This window comes from Myotis myotis, unplaced genomic scaffold (genome assembly GCF_014108235.1).
Source record: "Myotis myotis isolate mMyoMyo1 unplaced genomic scaffold, mMyoMyo1.p scaffold_m19_p_18, whole genome shotgun sequence".
Lineage (NCBI taxonomy): Eukaryota > Metazoa > Chordata > Mammalia > Chiroptera > Vespertilionidae > Myotis > Myotis myotis.
In genome coordinates this window covers 21931259-21953421 of record NW_023416322.1, presented here as the reverse complement: position 1 = coordinate 21953421, position 22163 = coordinate 21931259, and the positions used below count along the sequence as shown (strand labels likewise).

At 36.9% G+C, this 22163-nt stretch overlaps 1 protein-coding gene across 2 annotated transcripts in view; it reads left to right on the top strand.

The window, feature by feature from the left end:
* Window positions 1–22163, top strand: part of RASAL2 (RAS protein activator like 2) — a 244127-nt gene that overhangs the window by 45461 nt on the left and 176503 nt on the right. The window lies entirely within an intron of this gene.

The window sequence follows — 22163 nt, the reverse complement described above, 5'->3', positions numbered from 1 at the left end:
CATTTTCTTTAGGCTTTTAGTAACATGCACACTAAATTACAATGTGTGTAAACCACTAGTTATTATTGTTCTAAGCTATTGAAACGCAATGACAGAATGACAGTGGACTTCCTCTCTGTGCAGAAGACTTGAAGTTTAGAGAGACAGATAAAGCAATAACAGAACGAGAAAAATGAAGACTTAATTTTCAAGTTGACTATTGTGAAACATAGTAATGTAAATGATTTTCTATGTCTTTCTTTTCTCTTAATCGTTGATATCTATACTATACAAGATGGAAATAATTTCCAATATAAAAATATGAGCTTACTTTATAGATAATGAATAAAATAATAGATTTTTCTTACTTGAGAGTACTGTTTTGAAATCCGTCGTTTGCATAATTTAATTTTTCTTTTTAAAATAAGAGGAACACATATAAAAATAGCTGCTTTTAAAGGAGAAAACAAGTTTTGTCTAAGGGCATTTTTAAAAATAAAAGTTCATCTTGCATTTAGAGTGTGTTTTCAATGTTAACCAAACAACCAGATTTTCCTATCAACATTAGAAACGACTGAGGGTTAGCTTGATTCATAGCACAAGCAGATGGCATCCTACTTCTGGCAAAATGGGTAGAAAATTCCTTAAGCACCCACTTGCATATGTTCTTGTCTTCATAAAATCCTGTGCACTTTCAAACTTAAATACTCTCTACAGTTTTAACAAAAAACATTTATTAAAGTTGAAATTGGAGATAGCACACAAACAAGTAAAATTTAGTCTGATTTTAGGTCCTGTGACAAACCAAAAAATGAAAACTGCAGACCAGAAAGTAGACTGTCTTATTACTGGCAAAATACTACATATCTGTCATGTGTAGATATAGCTATATACATGAGGACAAAATTTATTAGAAATATCATTACCAGAAATCTTGTGCCTCCCTTTTCACACCTTCAGCTTAATTTCTAGAGGTTATCTCTTTAAAGTACTTTATAAAGGACTAATTTGTAATCAGAAGTTTCACTGGTAATCTGTGAGAGGTTACTCCTATTTTGAGTATGATACTTTCTACCCACTTTCATGTCTTAGTTTAAAATTTTGGATTGTGTTATGTTCTACTGGTATCTTTAATGTGGCCTGTAGGGGCTCAACAATGTGCACTTAGCTGTAGAGGCGAGTTGCAGTGCACACTGGCCATATATTCCTGAGATTTTTGCCATCAAGCTTATGCGTGACTTCACAGCAGTCAGTGGGGCTGGGGCTGTCACCATCATATGAGAAGTGGGTAGTGGATTACACAGAATGACCTCATTTATAATCATTCTTATTACTACCTTTTTTTTTTTTTTGAGTTTGTTAAGTGTTGTACAGCTCATATGTGGAAACCAAAGTCTTTTAATATGTTTTTGAACGTGTATGATAATGTTGAAGTTAATGGTGGCTCTATAAATTCTTTTAACTATAAAACTATTTTTTCATTTAACATTTGAGATTTCCAAGACAATGAAGAAAGATCAACAGAGCAATAGAGGATATAATCTTTAACACCAAAATTATTTTTAACATTGATATATGCACAGTTTTCTACTTACTCATCCTTTAACAGTGTGCCATTTGTTAATTTTCCATATCTTTTTGAGTACTTCCCTTTTTCTTATCCAGTGTATACTAAAACAAACCCCCCAATATCTATTCTTATAGTTGAATATCTCCAAGTCTTACTTAACTATCATGGTTATTTTTTATTCCATCTATGATTGACAGGTTGTATTCACAGTTTAACAAAAACTCAAGGGATCTTGGGTAACAGTTCTTATTAGAAGATCTTATTTTGGTGAATGTTCATTTATTTTTATATATCTCTTAGAGAAGGGCTTGCTTCACTTTTTAGTAGGTTCATTTACTTGGATGAGTTCATTTTCTGAAAGGGGTTCTTTTTAACCATTACAGTTGATACTGATTGCCTCCCTTTTTGTGTATTTAATGAGGATGCTAACAATGGAATAGTAGATCCAAGAGATGATCTTTATCTTTTACCTCTAAAGGAAGAAAAGTCAAGAGACATGCAGAAGTCTTATTGGTTCTGTTTATGTCACACCTATTACTTGATGACTCCTCTTCAATTTTGTGCCTCACATTTGTGCCTTTTCTCAACCATTCTATTTATTATTGAAATTAGCCTTTTAGGGTTTGTAGCCGTATGCTGAGTTCTGAATGTAGAGAACAGTTACAATTCTATTTTCAACCTTTAAAATGAAGGCTATAGTATTTAATTATGAGACAGTTTTATTTTTTTTATTTTTATTTTTTTTAAATTCTTTATTGTTTGAAGTATTACATGAGTCTCCTTTCCTCCCCATTGACTTCCCCTTTCCCCCCTCCCCCAATCACAAGCCCTCACCCCTACTGTCTGTGTCCATTGGTTCTATGTATGAGACAGTTTTAAAATGGGATGGAGGTAGTGGGTGGGCCTTTCCAAAAAGCAACTTGTAAAAGTTACTAAAGTATTTATGCTTGCCAGAGTGCTGCCTTCTTAACATTCCACTTTATGTTTTAAAGAAGTACATGTCATGGAAGAAAGGAAGGTTTAAAATAGATTAACAGTTTGGCTAAGAGATTATGAATACATTTATTTCCACTCTTAAAATCCTTACTGTGTGACTTTGTCCTTCCCCATCCTCCTCACCCTGATTTACTTTATATTTGTCCTTTCTTGTTTAGTTTAAACTGCTCCTCATTTCTGAATTGGTAAATTAAAAATAGGCAATATGCTGTTGTTACTTGGTTACTATGAAATATTCCAAGACATTTGAAAGTAGATTCTTGACCTGCATTTTATTGGGAATAAAACGTTGACCAGAGACTGACATATTTATGAAGTGGATTAAAGGATTTCCTCTCTTTATTTTAAAATAGAAAAAGATACAGTAAATTGCCCCAGGAACTAGATATCTTGAGATATAGAAATTCTGTGGTCTCTCCCTGGAAGTATGTGAAGACATAGTTTACACATGTTTTGGTAGGAGCAAAGAACAGGAAGCTGCTAAGTTAAATCTAACAGCTGGTATTTGTGGAATGAGCTAAGTCATAGTTAATTCCTCCATTGCAATAAAATGTATAATCAGAAAAGGGAATACCTAATTAGAAGCACACTTAGGGGCTTACAATATTTTTAATATTCACATGCACAGCTATTTAAATATTTTCTTCTGTTTTACAGCAAACTTTTCAAGGGGTGTTCTTTGGTAGTTCTTTTTCTTAGAGTTGGTTCTTCTGTGTTTACTTTTAAAGTTGATTTTGTTAAGCCCATATTTCAGGATCCCCAGAAGACCATCAGGGAGCCAGCCGAGTCTGATGCAAAAGCAGATAGAGTCTTTATTCGAGCTAGCTCGGCTCCCCAACCACACTCGCCGACGCAGCGGCAAGCGGCAGAGAGAGAGGGAGCTCTGAGTGGAGAGGGGTTTTATAGGGGGGTTGGAGTAAGGGGAGGAGAGAGGACTGTGGGCCCTGCCGATTGGCCAGGTGCAAGTCGGTGTCTTGTTACAAGGATGTGGTTGTATCTATGGCGCGCACTTCCCTTGATTATCATTGGTTAGTTTAAAGAAATCCTAGGTTGGCTAGCAGAGGCTTGGGCTTCCGGGAAGAAGCTCCTTGCTGAGCATGTGTCTAAGGCTGATGCCCAAAAATGGAGGATCTGGGGCAAGATGGAGGGCGTAGCCCTCGCCCTTTCAGATTTTGTTTGCTTTTTTCTTTCTTTTTTTATTTTTTTATTTTATTGATTTTTTACAGAGAGGAAGGGAGAGAGATAGAGAGCCAGAAACATCGATGAGAGAGAAACATCGACCAGCTGCCTCCTGCACATCCCCCACTGGGGATATGCCCGCAACCCAGGTACATGCCCTTGACCGGAATCGAACCCGGGACCCCTCAGTCCGCAGGCCGACGCTCTATCCACTGAGCCAAACCGGTCTCGGCTGTTTGCTTTTTTCTGTGAAGGACATGTTCATTCATATTTTATGCTCATTTCATATATCTTTTTTATTCAGGAATTCTGATCTATCTTTATCCCTTTCTCAGGTCTTTAGGTTTCAGATGTTAGTCATTCATACATTAGTATTTGTTTACAATTAAACACACATTTAAACACACATATGAGCACACAGTGTATGTGCGCACGCATTTCATATTATTCTTTTTTTTAGTTTTGTTGATTTGAGTTCATCATTCTCCTTTTTCCATTCCTTCATGAAAGTCCTTTTCAAGCCTTGAATCTGGGCAAGGCCTAACTAACTTTGAAACTATTACTGGCTAATATTGTCATAACTATGTATGATGCCAGGTGGATACTAGACAGTGGGGGCAGGGGATCGCTTTGTAAGTTATATAAATGTCTAATGACTATTCTGTACACCTGAAACTAATATAATATTGAATGCCAACTGTAATTGAAAAATACAAAAAAGAAACTATTAATAGCTGTTTCCTGTTTGGAGAAGTTGTCAATGAAAAATTGATAGGAGATGAGAGATGTGTCTCTAATGAATTTTCAAATCCTTTCTGCCTTTTAAATGTTTTTTCCATCCCATTTCACAAATTCAGTTATACCTACAAATTGGTCCAGGTAATAGTATGTTAGGGGTTAAGGTAAGAAGAGTGGCCATTTCTGATTATGGCCTAGATAATTTTCAGAAACGGTTGTGGTCTAAGAGAAGCTGACTATAACTCTAGCCTTTAACTTACAAATTAATCCTGCAAGCTACTGTTTAACAATATTAAATTCTACTTATGAAGAAGTCTGACAGGTTTTCCATTTAAATTTGATATTATTATCCCTAGATCAGTGATTCTCCATGCTATGAGACTCACTGTTCATTTGTTATAGCAAATATTTTGTGGTGTTTCTTTATTTTATCTTGAAACAAAATTCATATATGGATGTGTGTATATCTGTATATTTATATCTATATCTTCATTATATACATTTATACATTAACCTCACATAAGTCAAAAGTAGCTATAATACCTTACATAATATAAATGAGGCATTTTAAGGAAAGTAATTTAGAATAAAATAATGTTTTTCAATATATGTAAATGCTCAAGTGCGACTACACGAGAAGACAATGAGTAATTAGGTACTTACACCTATATGTAGAATCACCATATGACTTTGGCACATTCAAATACAGATTTATAAAGCTGTGCTTCATTGGTTAAAATACAAGTAGTAGTGTTATTGGTGACATGATTTCCCCCCAAAATAAATAACCTTGGTAAAATTAAAAAATAAATAAATACAGTATTTATTTGGTAATTTCATTCTTAGAAATTTAGTGTATGTTAAAAGTGTGCAAAAATGTGTTATGTTTTTGTGTAGAACGATTTAAGTGTTAGGCTTAGATAATTATTTCACTCACGCGAATGTCTGGTAGTACATTCTTCTCTGCATGGGAATATCCCTTCATTCTTAGAGCTTTAACATATATGTTTCTTTCTTCCTCCTTCCTCCTCACGGTTGGAGGAGAAGAGAACTCTAAAACTCCCAGGGGTGCATAGGAGTTAGCCCTATTTTGAACCACTGTCCTACAGGAAAGGTCAAGGGGAAAATAGTTCTAACAGTTTAGTGTGTCTCTAGTAAGGCATTGTGACCCATTCAGGTAATGATCTTTATGGTAGGATGCATATAATAAAAGAAATATAAAAGGTCATCATCACATTATGGTATGTATCTGAATATAGCATTTGCCTTGGTCTTAAGTGTATAAACCTGCCATTCTTTTTTAGGGCATAAGGTCCTAATCTGGGATCTGGGTACTCCTTGAAATTACACAATTTGTGTGTATCTTCTTTCTGGTCAGATGGTCCATAGTTTTGAGTAAAACCTTAAAGGAATCCCTGAGGTCATGATAAAGTCTTAACAAATTGGAAGGAGTCAGTTCTCTTCCTATGAACCTTGGAGCACAGGGTACACCCTGAGGTTGACTGAGATTAGCCTTACCTTTCACACAACTTCTTTCCTTTTTGACTAGAAGAAAGATTAAAATCCTATAATTGAGGAAATCCATTTTTTATAATTTAAGTCTCTTGAAACCATGGCATTGAAACTCAGAAGAAAAGCTAACATGTTGTCACTGAGTCTTTATCCTGCCACATTTCAGGAGAATTTTAATTATTGAGTCAAGCTTTCCAGGATATCAGTTATGACAAACAAGCTTTAAAAAAATAAGTGTTTCATATTGTAATCAGGTGTAACATTTAAAAAAAGAAAAAGAAAATGAAAGGCTTTTCTCTTTTCCCTCCCTTTCATTTATTCCCATATATGTGACCAAAGTTCATACCCCATGGAAATTACTTTCAAGAGAGGCAGTAACATTAGGAAAAATTTTACTTGGTTGATGCAGCCTCTTCCTTTTGCTTGTTACCCCAAGAAGTTTCAAAAACATCGTTGTCCCCTAATAAATGAGTATGATATGAGAAAAGCATTAGCATATAACCTTTTTCTCCTCTTGGAAAATGCCAATAATATTCTTGACCTTCTCTTTAAATGCTTGATCTAGGTCAAATGCTATCTCCTCCTAGTTGTCTTTTTAAAGCACAGAATCCCTTATCTGTCTGTATCTTTTGGGAGCTGGCTTCAGGATTCTTCCAATATTCTTCATATTTCTTTTTTATTTGCCATCTAAAATTAATGTTTCCCTGATAGTACAGTTTCTACTATAATGAGTTGGAAAATTCTAAAAGCTTTTCTTCAATTTTTGCTGAGACAAAAGGTGTATGTATTTTTCTAACACACACAATCTGAATGATGCCCTAACATATGCTTTCAAGTAAGAGTATCATGGGGAAAGAAGTTAATGGCAACTTATCAGGGTAGCACCAAGGGTTTGAATTCCATAGGTTAGATGAAATTAAACTTCCTAGACCAAATTCCCTAAGTGATTAGGTTGTGTTGGAGATGGGTTATAATTAGGTTAGTCAAGAAGGCCTAAACAGATACTAAACGAGAGGATAATTAGTTTCCTGCTCTGCCTCTAAGCAGTGCAAAGGATTCACGAAGGAACCTTTTGACTTTGGCATTTACTTTCCAAGGACAATTGCAGGCAGTAGCTAGTTCCTTCGTGAGCTAAATTCAGCTCCTTCCTGAACTAGCTTTAAAAAATAATCATTCTTGCCAGATTTCAGCTTCTGAATTGCCTGTTTTCAAATCAGTAAAAATTATTGTTAAATCCTGATTGCTGTATATTGCTTACCTAGAGTCACAAGAAGCATTTAGGAAAGTTTTACTGTTCTTTGGAGCTGTTGACACTTCTATAGCTAAGGTGAGATAGTGAGAATCATATAGTGCATGGCACATTTTAAAATAGATTTTATTTATTTTAGAGAAAGAGGACGGGAGAGAGAGATAAAAACATCAATGACAGAGAAACATCGATTGGCTGCCTCCTGCACGCCCCCTACTGAGAATTCAGTCTGAAACCCCGGGCTGGGAATCGAACCAGTGACCTCCTGGTTCATGGGTCGACACTCAGTCACTGAGCCACACCAGCTGGGCTGCATGGCACATTTGACAGTAAGGAGGTTCTAAATTTTAGAGCTAATGTCATTGACTTGACTACTAACTTTGGGAGAACAATGTTTTCTTACCGGTTTCATTTTTAACATTAATAAAATGAGAGAAAATGATCGTAATTTCCTTTCATTTCTCTGATTTTAACATGTATTTTTCCTTTTAGTTTAGTTAATTATCCCCATTAATCTCATTTAACTTTGAAATTTTTAATTATTTTTATAAAGGAAAAGTCATATATGAGTATGGAAAACTTAACACCTCCAAGGGTGTATGATGAAAGTGAAGTCGACCTCTTATCCTAGTTTCTCTCCCATCCCAGTTTCTTAGGCCTCTCTTCCAGAGCTAATCACTATTGTATCATTCAGAAATATTCAGTGGATACAAGCACATATGTATGTATGTGTGTCCCTCCTTTTTACCAGTTGAACATATTTATTTAATTACTTAACTTTAAAATCACATTTTATATTTATTTTAAATATTGCCATTCCTTTGAAATGAATTATACATTAATAATAGTTATAATTATTTAACGATAATTAAATTATTTAATGAATGCTAACTGAATTATTTAATTATTTTGCTAGATAATTTTTACTCTTTGATCTTTAATAGAAATAAATTTATGATCAGTTAGTACTTTTCTTCCATTTTAAAGATGATAAGAAGGTATGTGATATTTATGAACTTTCAATTTTTTAAACAGTAGTAATAGTGAGAGTACTTTATATTTGATAATTTTTTTCCATTTAATTCAAATGTTTTAAAATGTCTTATGTCTCAAATTTTGCTCAGTGTTTTACTTGCATTATTTGAAATTCTTACAATAAATTTCCAGGGTTGACATTATTCTATTTGAGAAACATGGAAATTGAGCCTGATGTGTTGGTGACTGCTTAATGGTTCCTTGGGTTAAAAAAAAAAAAAAAAAAGTCCTGATTTGTAGCATTTGCTGATTTTTGTGGTATAAATGCTCCCATTATGGCTGATTTCAGGGTACCAACTGACTTCCAATGAAGTTAGTGAAGGGGGACTTGGGAAGAGGTAGATGGGCGTAGTTGGCTCTCCAGCAATATGAGCCAGCTCTAGCACACCAGTGACTGAGGCTTTTAAAAACACAGTAACTGCCCTGACCAGTATGGCTCATTTGGTTGAACTTTGTCCCATGCACCCAGAGGTTACCTGTTCCATTCCTGGTCAGGGCATTTGCCCTGTTTGCTGGCTCGATCCCCAGTAGTGCCGGAGGCAGCAGATCTCTCTCTCTCTCTCTCTCTCTCTCTCTCTCTCTCTCTCTCTCTCTCTCCCCCCACACACACTCTTTCTCTCTCTCTCTTTCTTCCTCCCCCCACTTTCTCTAAAAATCAATAAAAACATTAAAAAAATAAAGACACAGTCACCTGTCTTTGATAAATCAAAGTTCATACATCAGTCTAATTCTAAAGACTGTACTCTTCTACAATACTCCTTTTCCGGATAAAAAAATAGAAGAGTACTGCCCCTTCAACTTGAGGAAGACAGAGCTGGAAGAGACAGGGGGGAAGAGAGGTAAAGAAGGGGGAATGAGGGAGGAGGAAGAAAGGCGCTTTAAGACCAAAATTCGAGAACAACGGATTGAGACCATTTTGAAGATGGGAAAAGAAAAATAAGTCTTACTAAAGTGATAACTCAAGTTTTATCAAAATAGGCAGCAATCTGCTGTGGTTTTATCACGCTCAAGAGGACACACAGCATACAGAAATGATAAAAATGGTTACCACATCTTAAGTGGGATTGTGTTCAGACAACACCCTTCCTGCAACTGATCTATTCTTACCACTTTTATTCACACCAACTTTAACCAATGACCGCATCACTGTACACAAAAACAGTCCAACAAAGTAGCTAATGTAGACAATAAATCTCAATCTCTTATTCATATGACACAGAAAATACCCACAATTTTTGGGGGGTAAAAAAGAAAGCCAAATATGCTATTGTACATTCAGCATTTACAAAATATCAAGGGACCGGGGGCGGGGAGGCAAGATAGAGTTTCAGAGCACATCTAGGAGTGTTCATCTACTTGAATTTTTCAGAGGCTGATTATGAATTACTAGTTTGGATACACTACAGTAAAATCCTTTTATATGTGGTTTTGAAATGTTTAAGGTGGCAGATTAAAAAGTTTTTCTATATGTTTATAACCAATCATATAAAAGCCGTGTATTTTTACTGAAATGTTCTGAGTTATATTAATGATATTTAACTTCTTTCATAAAGCATATATAGTTTAGTTGAGTAGCAATAACACACAAGAAAATACATTATTAATTTTATAAATCTTTTCTTTTCCCATTCTTGCAAAATTATATGGTACCAAAACCATGATATTGGAAAAAGAGGAAAAGCAAGGCACCATTACTATCCTAATCATAATGTTTAGTTTTATAACTATAGAAATATATACAATGCAGGAAAATATACAATGCAGGAGACTATTAAAATAATAAAAATAGGAACTTTATTAAATGACATGGTTACTCTGTATATAAACAACCATAAACATACCAATTGAAGCTGGAGAGAAGAATCCACTGGAATTTAAGTCTACTGGACAGTTTTCATATCAGATAAATAGATATACATTTTCTTCTAATTTGTTGGATTTAATATATGACATAGTGTTATTCATAATATTTTCTTATCCTTTTAGTGTCTTTAGACTGTAGCCATGCCCCCATTTCATTTGTGATATTGTGTCTTTTTTCTTAATTATTCTGATTAGAGGTTTTTCAATTTTAATCTTCTCAAAAACCAGCTTTTGTTACTGATGTATTTATAATTTCTTTAAATAAATTTTAGTGATAAAGTTTTGATTTATAAAAGAATTACAAAGATAATACAGAGTTTCCATATTTTCTCCTATTAATATCTTATGCTGACTGATACATTATTGTTTACTAAAGTCATACTTTATTCAGATTTCCTTAGTTTCTACTTAATGTACTTTCTCTGTTCCTGGATCCCATCCAGGATACTCCATTACATTTAGTTGTCATATCTCCTTAAGTGCTTCTTTGCTATGACAGTTTCTCAGACTTGCCTTGTTTTTGATAATATTGATAGATCTTGATAGAGTAATGTTTAGGTTGTGTGCATATTGACCTGTGTATCTGCACATATCACTGAATATTTCTAAATGTAACCATCTGTGTCTGTGTAAGCTGAAACATAAGTTTATACTGATATCTCCAACTCCTCTCCTACCACGTGGATTATTCTACCTTCCTTCCATAGCTTATTGGTGAAGTCCCACTCTGACAATGAGAACCTGGCTCCCACAATCTGTCACCCATTTCCTTAATTGTTCAATTCCAATATACATGTATAGGGGTTTCAGAATTGTTATTTCATATCCCCTGTGGGAAATAATTTCATCAACTAAAGTATAGTGCTTATATATAATTTCTCTTGCTTTTAGTCTTACAGTCTCCATTAATATCCAAAGTTACTTAATTAGGATAGCACCTCCCCCCAATGCCTCCCCCTTCAGTGAGATTGTGTCACACATTCATATTACAGGTAGATTTTTTTAAATCACATTCTGCTTTAATACTGGAATCTCCTGACTTCCTAAATGACTTATTTTTAATATGTATCTTTAACGTGCACTCTTTTGTGCTGTAAAGTTCTATGGGTTTTGACAAATGTATAGTATCATGGGTTCACCATTACAGTATCATACAGAATAGTTCTGCTAAAAACAATTTGTATACTTCACCTCTTCAACATCTCTGCCCCCTCAGTCCTCTAGCAACTACTGATCTGTTTACTGTTTCTATAGTTTTGTCTTTTCCAGAATGTCATACAATTGAAATAATAGATTATATAGGATTCTCAAACTCACTTCATTCACTTAATAATATACATTTAAGTGTCATCTATATATATTTTTAAAAATATATTTTATTGATTTTTTACAGAGAGGAAGGGATAGGGATAGAGAGTTAGAAACATCGATGAGAGAGAAACATCGATCAGCTACCTCCTGCACTCCCCACTGGGTACGTACCTGCAACCAAGGTACATGTCCTTGACTGGAATCGAACCTGGGACCCTTGAGTCTGCATGCCGAGGCTCTATCCACTGAGTCAAACCAGTTAGGGTGAGTCATCCATATTTTTGTGTAGCTAGATAGCTCATTCCTTTCTTTTGTTGAATTCTATTGAATAGGTACTATCTATTGAAGGACATGTTGGTTGTTTCTAGTTTTTTGGTGATTATAAATAAAGCTGCTATAAACATCCAAGTGCAACTTTTTATGTGGACGTAAGTTTTCAAATAGTTGTAAAAATACCTAGGAGCATAACTGTGTAAGACTATTTAGCTTTGTAAAAAATTGCCAAAGTGTATTTCATAGCGTCTGTACCAGTTTTCATTTTTTCCGGCAATGAATGGGAATTCTGCATCCTCACCAGCAATTGTTATTGCCAGTTTTTTTTGGATTTTAACTATTTTAATAGGGGTATAGTGGTATCTTATTGTTTAAATTTCCCCAATGATAGATGATGTTGATAGTCTTTTCATATGCATATTTGTTACCTGTATTTTTTTGTTCAGGTCTTTTGTCCATATTTTAATTGGATTATTTATTTTCTTACTGTTGGGTTTGAGGGTTCTTTGAATATACTGAGTACAAGTCTTTTAGCATATATGTGTTTTACAAATATCTTTTCCTAATTTCTGGCTTGCCTTGTTTTCTTAGCAGTGTTCTTTGCAAAGCACAAGTTTCTCATTTCAGATATTTGTATTTTTCAGTTCCATAAATTTCATTTGGTCCTTTAAAAAATAACTTTCACTTCTCTTCTTTATTATCATGTATTTGTTTAAATTCTTAAACATATTTATAATAGCTGTTTTATAGTTTTTGTTCATATCATCATCTTTGTTATTTCTGGTATTGTACCTATTGACTAATTTTTCTACTGTTATGTTTTACAAAACTTCTTAACATGAACATTTTTTATTGGAATTTGGACATCTGGAATTTTACTTTGTTGATTTTTTTGCTTTTTGTTGTCTTTAATTATGCATGAGTTTACATTTCTTGAGAATCAGCCTTTTTGTTTTGAAGCTTAATATAACACTGTGTTAGGATGGGTCTAAAGAGGCTTTTTAGACCCAGTGTGGCTCAGTGGTTGAGCATTTACCCCTGAACTAGGACATCATGGTTTGATTGCAGGTCAGGGCACATGCCCGGATTGTGAGCTCCATCTCCAGTAGGGGGCGTGGAGGAGGCAGCTGATCAATGATTCTCTCTCATCACTGATGTTTCTGTCTCCCTTTTCTTTCCTCTCTCTGAAATAAATAAAAACATATTAAAAGTTAAAATAAGATAAAGAGACTTTTTGTCTTGGGCTAATTTTGCCTTACTTACCGGTGTGTAATCCTTTGGGGATAACTACACATGCTTTGGGTATTAAACAAAGTTTTTTCTTCTTAGACTGAGTATAGGGGGGTGCAGTCTCAAATGTCTTCCAGACCTGAGTGAGTTGTGAGGATTTATCCTAGCAGTTTTTCTTGTTTGTTTGCTGTTTTTTTTTGCCGGTAGTAATGAACTTTAATTCTAGATACATGTAGCTTAGTTATGCAATCAATAACTCAGATGAATTCCCATACAGATTTCTGGATTTCATTATGTAATTTCCTTTTATCTGGTACTTTACCCTGCAAATTCCATCATCCTCAATCTCCCTTAACTCCCGTTTCTGCCTCCTGAAATTCAGTGAGACCATTGTGTTCTGCCTGTGTTCCCTCTCCCTGTGCCCAAATTCAGAAATGCCTTCACCTTAAAATCCAGAATTATCATAAGGTTTATCTGATACGTTTTTCTTCTCCTAGGGGTCACAGTCCTATGCTTCCTGTTTCCTAATATCTGAAAAAAACTTTAATATATTTTGTCTGGTTTTCTACTTGATTATAGCAGGAGGGCAAGTTCAATATCAGTTGATAGTCATGGCACAAAATGGATGGCCATAGTTTTATTTTTAGCACAATATTAGTTACCCAAAAGTCTACCACTAAAGAAATTTTACTTCACAGATTATTTAAAATATTTCATATTTTAAAAAGCATGTTTAAATAAAACCTAGAGTAAAATTCTTTTTTATTTTAAATTCTTATCTGAGGATAATGTTTATTGACTTTAGGGAGGGAGGGAGAGAGAAATGAACATCGATGTGAGAGAGAAACATGATTGGTTGCCTCCCGTACTAGCTCCAACCAGGGCTTGAACCCTCAACTAAGGTATGTGCCCTGACCTAGAATAGAACCCACAACCTTCTTGGTGTACAGGATGATGCTCCAATCAACTGAGTCATCTAGACAGGGCTACAAATAGTAAAATTCTTAAACTTACATTCTGATTATATGTTTAATTCAGTAAACATTTATGGAGTATTATAATTTAGAAGGTAAATTACACTCAGTATTTAGAAATATCTGTAAATTAGCCTAGATGTGAACTAAATAGCATTGGGGGAAGAACTGTAGGACTCACTAAAAGTACCTAATTTCTCAACTTTACACCCCTCTCCCAAAGTTATTGTTGTTCCACAGCTGTTTCCTCCCTCCCTCTCTCCCTTCCTCCCTTTCTTGATTCAGTGATTCATAGATAGGACCACTAATTTCTCTTAATATGCAGTCACATTCACTGGCATCAATCTATCTTATCTAATAATAGACAAACATGTAAATTGACTGTCCCACTGTTATGCTCACAAGCCAATCAGGAGAGTATGCAAATTAACCCAACAAAGATGGCGGTTAATTTGCATACACAGGTGCAGAGGGAAGACTGAAGGCTCCGGCTGGAGCAGCGAAGGCTGAAGACTGAAGAGGCTTCGCTTCTCCGCTGAGGCCCGAGCAAAGGCCTGGGTCCCAGGTGCTGGAGGAAAACCGGTGCCAGCAGCCAGGGGAAGGAAGGCTTATTGCACGAATGTCTTCGTGCAATGGGCCTCTAGTATATATATATAAAAGCCTAATATGCTAGGTGTCCGGCCAGTCACTCTGATGTGCACTGTCCACCAGGGGACAGTCGCTCCGACAAGTAGGTTAGCTTGCTGCTGGGGCCTGGCCTATCGGGACTGGGTGAGATGGGCTGGACATGCCCTGGAACCCTCCCGCAATACCTCCCCGGCTAGCCAACCTCCCGCGGTCCCTCCCTGGCTGGCCGGCTCTGATCGCCGGCCCAGCCGAGGGACCCCACCTGTACATGAATAGTTATAAAATAAAGACCCATAGGGTAGTTAGAAGCATCCAGGATAAAGGCAAAGAAACCATAGCAATATTGTTATCTACTTCAAATGTTGATTTATGTTACCTTTGTAAAATCTGGAGCAATTACACAGATATCAACTGCATCATTATCAACCATGAGTTATTATAAGTAAACGACTCATAATAGTCTCCAAAACCACTATTATATTGCAACATCATTATGGCATAGATAAAGGACTTTCAGCAATAGCCTGTGTGCCCTGGTATATATATCCCAAGTATTTTTAATAAAAATTGATAGTTGTACGAGGATGTAATAATTAAGTCTTGGTCCAGCAGTTTAGTCATTTTGAAAATAAAGATTGTGTGACTGGTACATCTACACAATGGAATACTTTGCTGCTGTAAAAAAGAAGGAGTTCTTACCATTTGCAACAGCATGGATGGAACTGGAGAGCATTATTTTAAGTGAAATAAGCCACTCAATGAAAAAAAAATACCACATGATCTCACTCATTTATGGATAATAAAGACCATCTACACTAATAAAAGAGAAACATGGTAATTGGCGTACGATTGCAACCCTTTTCATTGGCCAATCAGCGAGATATGCAAATTAACTGTCAGCCAAGATGGCGGCCGGCAGCCAGGCAGCTTGAAACTAACATGAGGCTTGCTTGCCTCAGTGACGGAGGATCGTTGGAGGAAACCAACGTTCCCCGCCTGCGGCTGCAGGCCTCTAAGCGGGCAGTTTAAGAAACATTGTAACAAATACCGCTGGACTTCAGCCAGCAGATTCGCAACATTGTAAGCAAAGGCCAGAAACCTACTTTCAGCCGCGGAGGCCTAAGAGCTGGAGCCAAGCCTCAAGGTAAAGCTGGCCCAGAATAAAAAAAGAAAAGAAAAAAAGGAGCGGTTGGGAACTTCAGTCAGTCCCAGCCTGAAAACAGCCCTCAGCCCCTCACCCAGACTGGCCAGGCACCCCAGTGGGGACCCCCACCCTGATCCAGGACACCCTTCAAGGCAAACCAGCCGGCTCCACCCATGCACCAGGCCTCTACCCTATATAGTAAAAGGGTAATATGCCTCCCAGCACCGGGATCAGCGTGACAGGGGGCAGCGCCCAAACCCCCTGATCGCCCTGCGGCTCTGTGTGTGACTGGGGGCGGGGCCCCAACTCCTGAGCAGCCCTGCTCTGTGCCTGATAGGGGAGAGCTCCCCAATCCCCCCCCCCCCCCCACGGGCCCTGCTCTGTGTGTGATGGGGTAGAGCCATAACCTCCCCATTGGCCCTGCCCTGAGTGTGACAGTGGCGGCACCGCAACCTCCCCATCGACCCTGCCTTGAGTGTGACAGGGGACGGTGCCCCAACCCCCCAATTGGCCCTACCCTGAGCGTGACTGAGGGTGGCATCACAACCTCCCAATCTGCCCTGCTGTGTGCATGACAGGGCGGCGCCCCAACTCCCCAATTGGCCCTGCTCTGAGCCCGACCAGGGGCTGCACCTAGGGATTGGGGCTGCCCTCTGCCACCCGGGAGCAGGCCTAAGCCAGCAGGTCGTTATCTCCCGAGGGGTCCCAGACTGCGAGAGGGCACAGGCTGGGCTGAGGGACCCCCCCTCCCCCCCCAAGTGCACAAATTTTTGTGCACCGGGCCTCTAGTTATAAAATAATGAACGAAAATAGATACAGAGGCAGAGCAGCATTGAGACTGTCAAACTAAGTGGGAAGGCCGGGGAGGGTTGGGGGGCAGGGGGTAAGAGATCAACTGAAGGACTTGTATGCATGCATATAAGCATAACCAATGGACACAAGACACTGGAGGGTAGGGGAGGCCGGGAGAATGTCAAGGAGGGGGGGAAAGGAGACATATGTAATACTCTTTGTAATACTTTAAGCAATAAAACAAAATTAAAAAAAAAGATTGTATGACTTTGTGAGAACTAATAGGAATACTTACATCTATCTGTTATTTTTTTAATTAGTAATATGTACAAATACCAGATATAGGAGAAGGAAAGACCTATAGTGAACCAGAGAATTCATCCTAAGCCATTGGTTTTAAGTCATGCTTCTTTTCTTGCATTTAATTAATAATTTAATTTTAACATTTTCTTGGAGGCTTTAGAATTCTTTAACTTTTAACAAAGGTCATAATATCTCTGTTGTACTATATAGAGAGTTATATTTAGTTTATAAATTGCTCTCATATGTCATAACCCAGTGGTCTCCAACTCTCACTATAAATCAGTAATAGAGTCAATTAAAAAAACCAAATCTATCTGTAAATATACTCCATACCAGTTGTCTCAAAAGTGTGGTATGTACACCCCTGAAGGTAAACAAGATAATCCTCTGGAGTTCAGGTTATAAAAGCATTAGCATTTCTATTGATATGTTTTTATCTCAATAAAATATTGTTTAAATTTATGTTTTTCAGTGTACATAATCTGTTCTGAGTCAGTATAGATATGTTAGGATAGCTGTTGTAGATGACACATCTATATTGAATTAGATTTAATATTTTTAAAGGAATTTAAAAATATTTAATATAGATTTTATTTTATAGATTTCAGAGAGAGGAAGTGAGAGGGAGAGAGACAATGATGAAAATTATCATTTGGCTGCCTCCTGCATGCCCCCTACTGGGAATTGAGCATGTGCACTGACTGGGAATCAAACTGTGACCTCCTGGCTCATGGATCGACCCTCAACCACTGAACTACACTGGCCAGCAGATTTAATATTTTTCTTAAACAATAAAACCAATAATTCAGAGATGCATATATGTATGTTTAGATAAATAGGTATATACTTAGATAATATTGATCTAGCTTAAGCAATTGATCAATAAATGGTAGAAATGCATCTATAGGAGGTAAAAACAGTAAGGAATTTAGAGGTGTACATTCTCCTGCCTTTAATGTGTAATGAAGTAGGCAAATGAATGTATAATTTTTAGTACTCTCCCCCATTGAGACTATTCAACTATTTCCTTTGCATTCCATCTCCAAGAGACTGGTTTAGGAGAGGGAAGAAGTATGGAATCTGAAGTCCTAGGATGCTGGCACTGCCCTTGGGGAAAGTTCAGACCTTGCATCATTTCTTGGGTATGCACGCATTTCTAGTTCCCATAGAGCAGCTGATCCCTGGCAGAAAGCAGATAGATATAGCAAGAGTGAGTCTCAACTTAAGAATCAGAGAAATTTTCAAAGGAATAAAGGCCTTTAGTAGGGTAAAATTTTAATTGCTAAACAGGTAGCAATGAAAAATATATTTATATTTGGATCACATTTGAGGGAATGCATCCCAACAATTTCAAATTATTCTGCCATGACATAAATCAGTGTGGATGCATGTGGCAATTGCCTTTATTGGTTCTCCTTCACAAATATTGACTGATAATCTTCAGTTTTATTTTAACCCCATCTGCCAGCTATGTAATGCCTCTTTAAAATTTTATATCCTATAATCTAGGTCACTTCTAATTTGCCATCAGTCAGTATACTACTTTCCCTGTAGTTAAAAGGTCATTAAATATTTACTGTTTAACTAATTGCATTTGAAAAGCTACTTGTAAATGATCTTTTCAATAATATGCAATGTGGATTATTATAGGGATTTTGAGTTACTAAGCTTGTTTAAATTGACAAATTTAAGACACTTAATAATTGGTGTGTCAGTACTTATTATGTGGCTTTGGGGAATGGGCCTTATTTTCTTCATCTATAAAATGGAATAATTCCTTCCTTGTAAAGTGCTGTGAGAATTTTTAAAAAAGACACATGAATATGAATACCATAGGCTTTCAATTTAAGAAGTAAAGTTGAATCTTTAATTTTCAAATTTTTTTTTATTTTTAGTGCTTATTCCCATTGATTTAAAAAAATAATACTTGCCAGTGGTATCACATATGCCTAAAAATCTATTGTTTGCAAATCTGGGGGCCTTTTACACTCACTAAAACATATCAAAAAATAACTGTAGTACTAGAAAAAGAGAAAAGTCAAGCCACAAAATAGGAAAAGATATTTGCAACATATAAAACAAAGGATTAATGTAAAGAGCTTTCATCTCATTTCCCACAGAGTAGACTATGATTTCCATTTTATCCCCATTATATCCCATATGCACTTATATTTGTGCACTAATGAACCCGTCTTAGCAGCTAGTAGTGTCCATGACTGTTTCCTCTAACTGGACTGTGATGTAATTGAGATAATGTACATTGCTATTTATGCCCAACCCTTAGAACTACTCTGAGAATACAGTGACTGCTTTAAAAATATCTGTTGATGTAATTGAATGAATGTTTTGACCTAAGCAGTTTTTCTTAAAAGTCTTTCTTAGTAAATATTCATAATTAACTATAAAATGGGGAAGAATAGTATAAAGTTTCTGAAGTTCTTCTAGATTTCTAGGATTGTAGTACATGTTGGGATGGTGTGCACTTTGGAAAAGGATGCCTGAAGTAAAATTGACCCTGTAGAATTGTAGAAGTCACTAAGAACTGACAGAATAATATATTTAACTAGTTCAGTCATCACAAGGTAGTAGGTATTTGATAAATATTTGTTGAATGAATGATAAAAATACCCAAGAAATATAGTGAACTGTAACAAACATAACTGAACAAATATAAAAACAGCATTTCCAGATTGCTGTCTATATGGTTTTCTTATGTGACTCTGTGATCTACTAAATTGCTCATGCCAACGAGCACATATAGGAACTACGAACATAGATAATAAGTAAACCCAAGCAGGGGAGATGAAGAACTGCATATTAGTGATGGATGCTAATAGTCTGAAGGAATGGATGACGAAGAGAAATGAAGAAATTTAAGGTTACTACTCACATGCTTGAGGTTTACCAGTGATCCATTTGGCTGTAATTAACAGGAGATGGTCCATTGCACTTGTAGGTATAGTTTGAGAGATAGTTTGAGGTTTTTTTAAAGTATGAAACATGCCACGAAAGAACAAGAATAAAAAAGTGAAAAAGGTTAATTTTTAGATGACAGAAAAAAATGTTGACACTATAATTTTAGTTTTAAAAACTTATTAAATTTGGATTTAGTATCTAAATGTAGGAATTATGTTGATATCTATATTGACAAATAATCTTAGAACGTCGCTACCATTTGTGAACTTAAGAGTAATGTGGTAAATTTTGGAGTGTAATTCTTAGCATAATAATAATAATAATGCAAAATGTGTAAAAGAGAAGCTTGAAGAATAATCTCATGTAGGATATCAAATATTGGGGAGGGGGGGAGCTTTTATGAAATGTATGTAATTTCTAAGAATTCCTTGTAAGAAGTTACTGCAAGAATGAGATCTGAATTGGAAAGTTACCATCTAGCCAAGGCTCCTCATTTTTTATGGAATTTTTATTGATTTGATCCAGAATATCAGTTCTTTTGTTCTTGTCCCAGAAGGTGGCTGATTCTCTGAGGATAAAGAAAAATCTGATGAAGAGAAGTTTGGGTTTTTTCCATTTCCCAGACTATCAATCAATAGAATTTTCTGAGTACATGGTGGTCATCACAAATTCCTTGTTTGCCTAATGATGTGACTGTACTTTCAAACACAAATGCAAAAATATAAGGGAAATCCTTTACTTTTAGTTGATTCATGTCAATACTACATGTATTGCGCTTTAGATTTAAGGATTTCAGCCCATAAATAGGGATAATTTGGCAAGCCTGGATTTCCAAAGATCAAACACCTCAGAAGGTTTTCCAACTCCTGCCAGAACAGTACAACTTAGTGGAGGCTCATCTTAGTGCTAGGATTGGCCTTGCCCAAGGTTACCTTTTCTTTCTTGAACTTAGACCTCTTTGAGAGGTAGCCTTTCTTACCTCATCTGCCTTATTTTTATCATTCTCCTTGAGTCATGCTGACTGTGGTATGTCTAACTTAGTCTTCATAATTTAAATATCATAATTTTGAAGTATTTGAGTCTCATTGTTCCAATCTATACTAATAAAAGGGCAATATGCTAATTAGACCGGACATCTTCCGGATGACGTTCCGGACATCCTTCCTGACAAAGCCGGGCCTGGGCAAAGCTACCTGCCCTGTGGTCCCAGGCACCAGCGGCTGCAGCCCTGGCAAAGCCACCTGCCCATGGTCCCGGGTGCCTGCGGCTGGCCCCGGCAAAGCTGCCCGGGTCCTGGGTGCCTGTGGCCAGCCAGAGGTCGGGAAGCCCAGGTCCTGGGTGCCTGCAGCCGTCTGGAGGAGGGAATCTTTGATCCTGGGTGCAGCACCGAGGCAGAAGCTCAGATTTTGCTGGGTGATCAGGCCAGCAAGGGAGCAGTTAGGGGCAATCATGCCAGCAGAGGTGGTTAGGGGCTATCAGGAAGGCAGGCAGAGGGGTTAGGGGCGATGAGACAGGCAGGCAGGTGAGTGGTTAGGAGCCAGTGGTCCTGGATTGGGAGATCTGTCCATTTGTGATAGAATGGCATTGAAATATCCAGCAATAATAGTGGATTCATCATTTTCTCCTTGCATCTCTATCAGTTTTTACCTTATGTAGTTTGATACTCTGCTGTTAGGAACACACACATTAAGTATTCTTATATTTTCTTGGGAAATTGGCTCCTTTATCATTATGTAATGCCCTTTTCTATCCCTGATTATTTTCCTTGCTCTGAATTCTGCACTGCTGAAAAAATAGCTACTTTAGCTTTCTTTGATTAGCATGTTATATGCGTTAACATGTTACATCTTTTTCCATCCCTTTACTTTTAATCTATTTGTGTCTTTATATTGAAAGCAGATGTTTTGTAGACAACATATGGTTGGGTATTGTGTGTTGATGCACTCTTACAGTATGTCTGTCTTTTAATTGGAATTTTTAGACCATTCACATTTAAAGTGACTATTGATATATATGCTAGGACAGGAAAGAAAATGGAATCATAAAATGTTGTATTAGTATTAAAAAAGGCAAAAGTGGAGTAGAAAACAAATACAGGAACAAAGAACAAGGGTAACAAATAGAAAATGGTAACAAATGTAGTATAGCATAAAAAATAATAGTATTATAGTATAATTATCCTATCTAATAATAGCCAAACATGGTAATTGACCATACCTTCACTACACCTCCCATTAGCTAATCAGCAAGATATGCAAATTAACCGCCAACAAAGATGGCAACTAATTTGCATACTGCAGGCAGGGTGGGACAATGTGAGCCACCAGTGCGAGCCACCATCCAGGACCCCGTGGGCGACCCCAGAAGCCACTTGCCTGCTGCCAGGGACCAGATCTGGTCCCGGGCTGCAGGCAGGCAGGCCGGCCCCGGAAGCCCCAGGAGCCGCCTACCTGCCGCTGGCGGGCCCCGGAA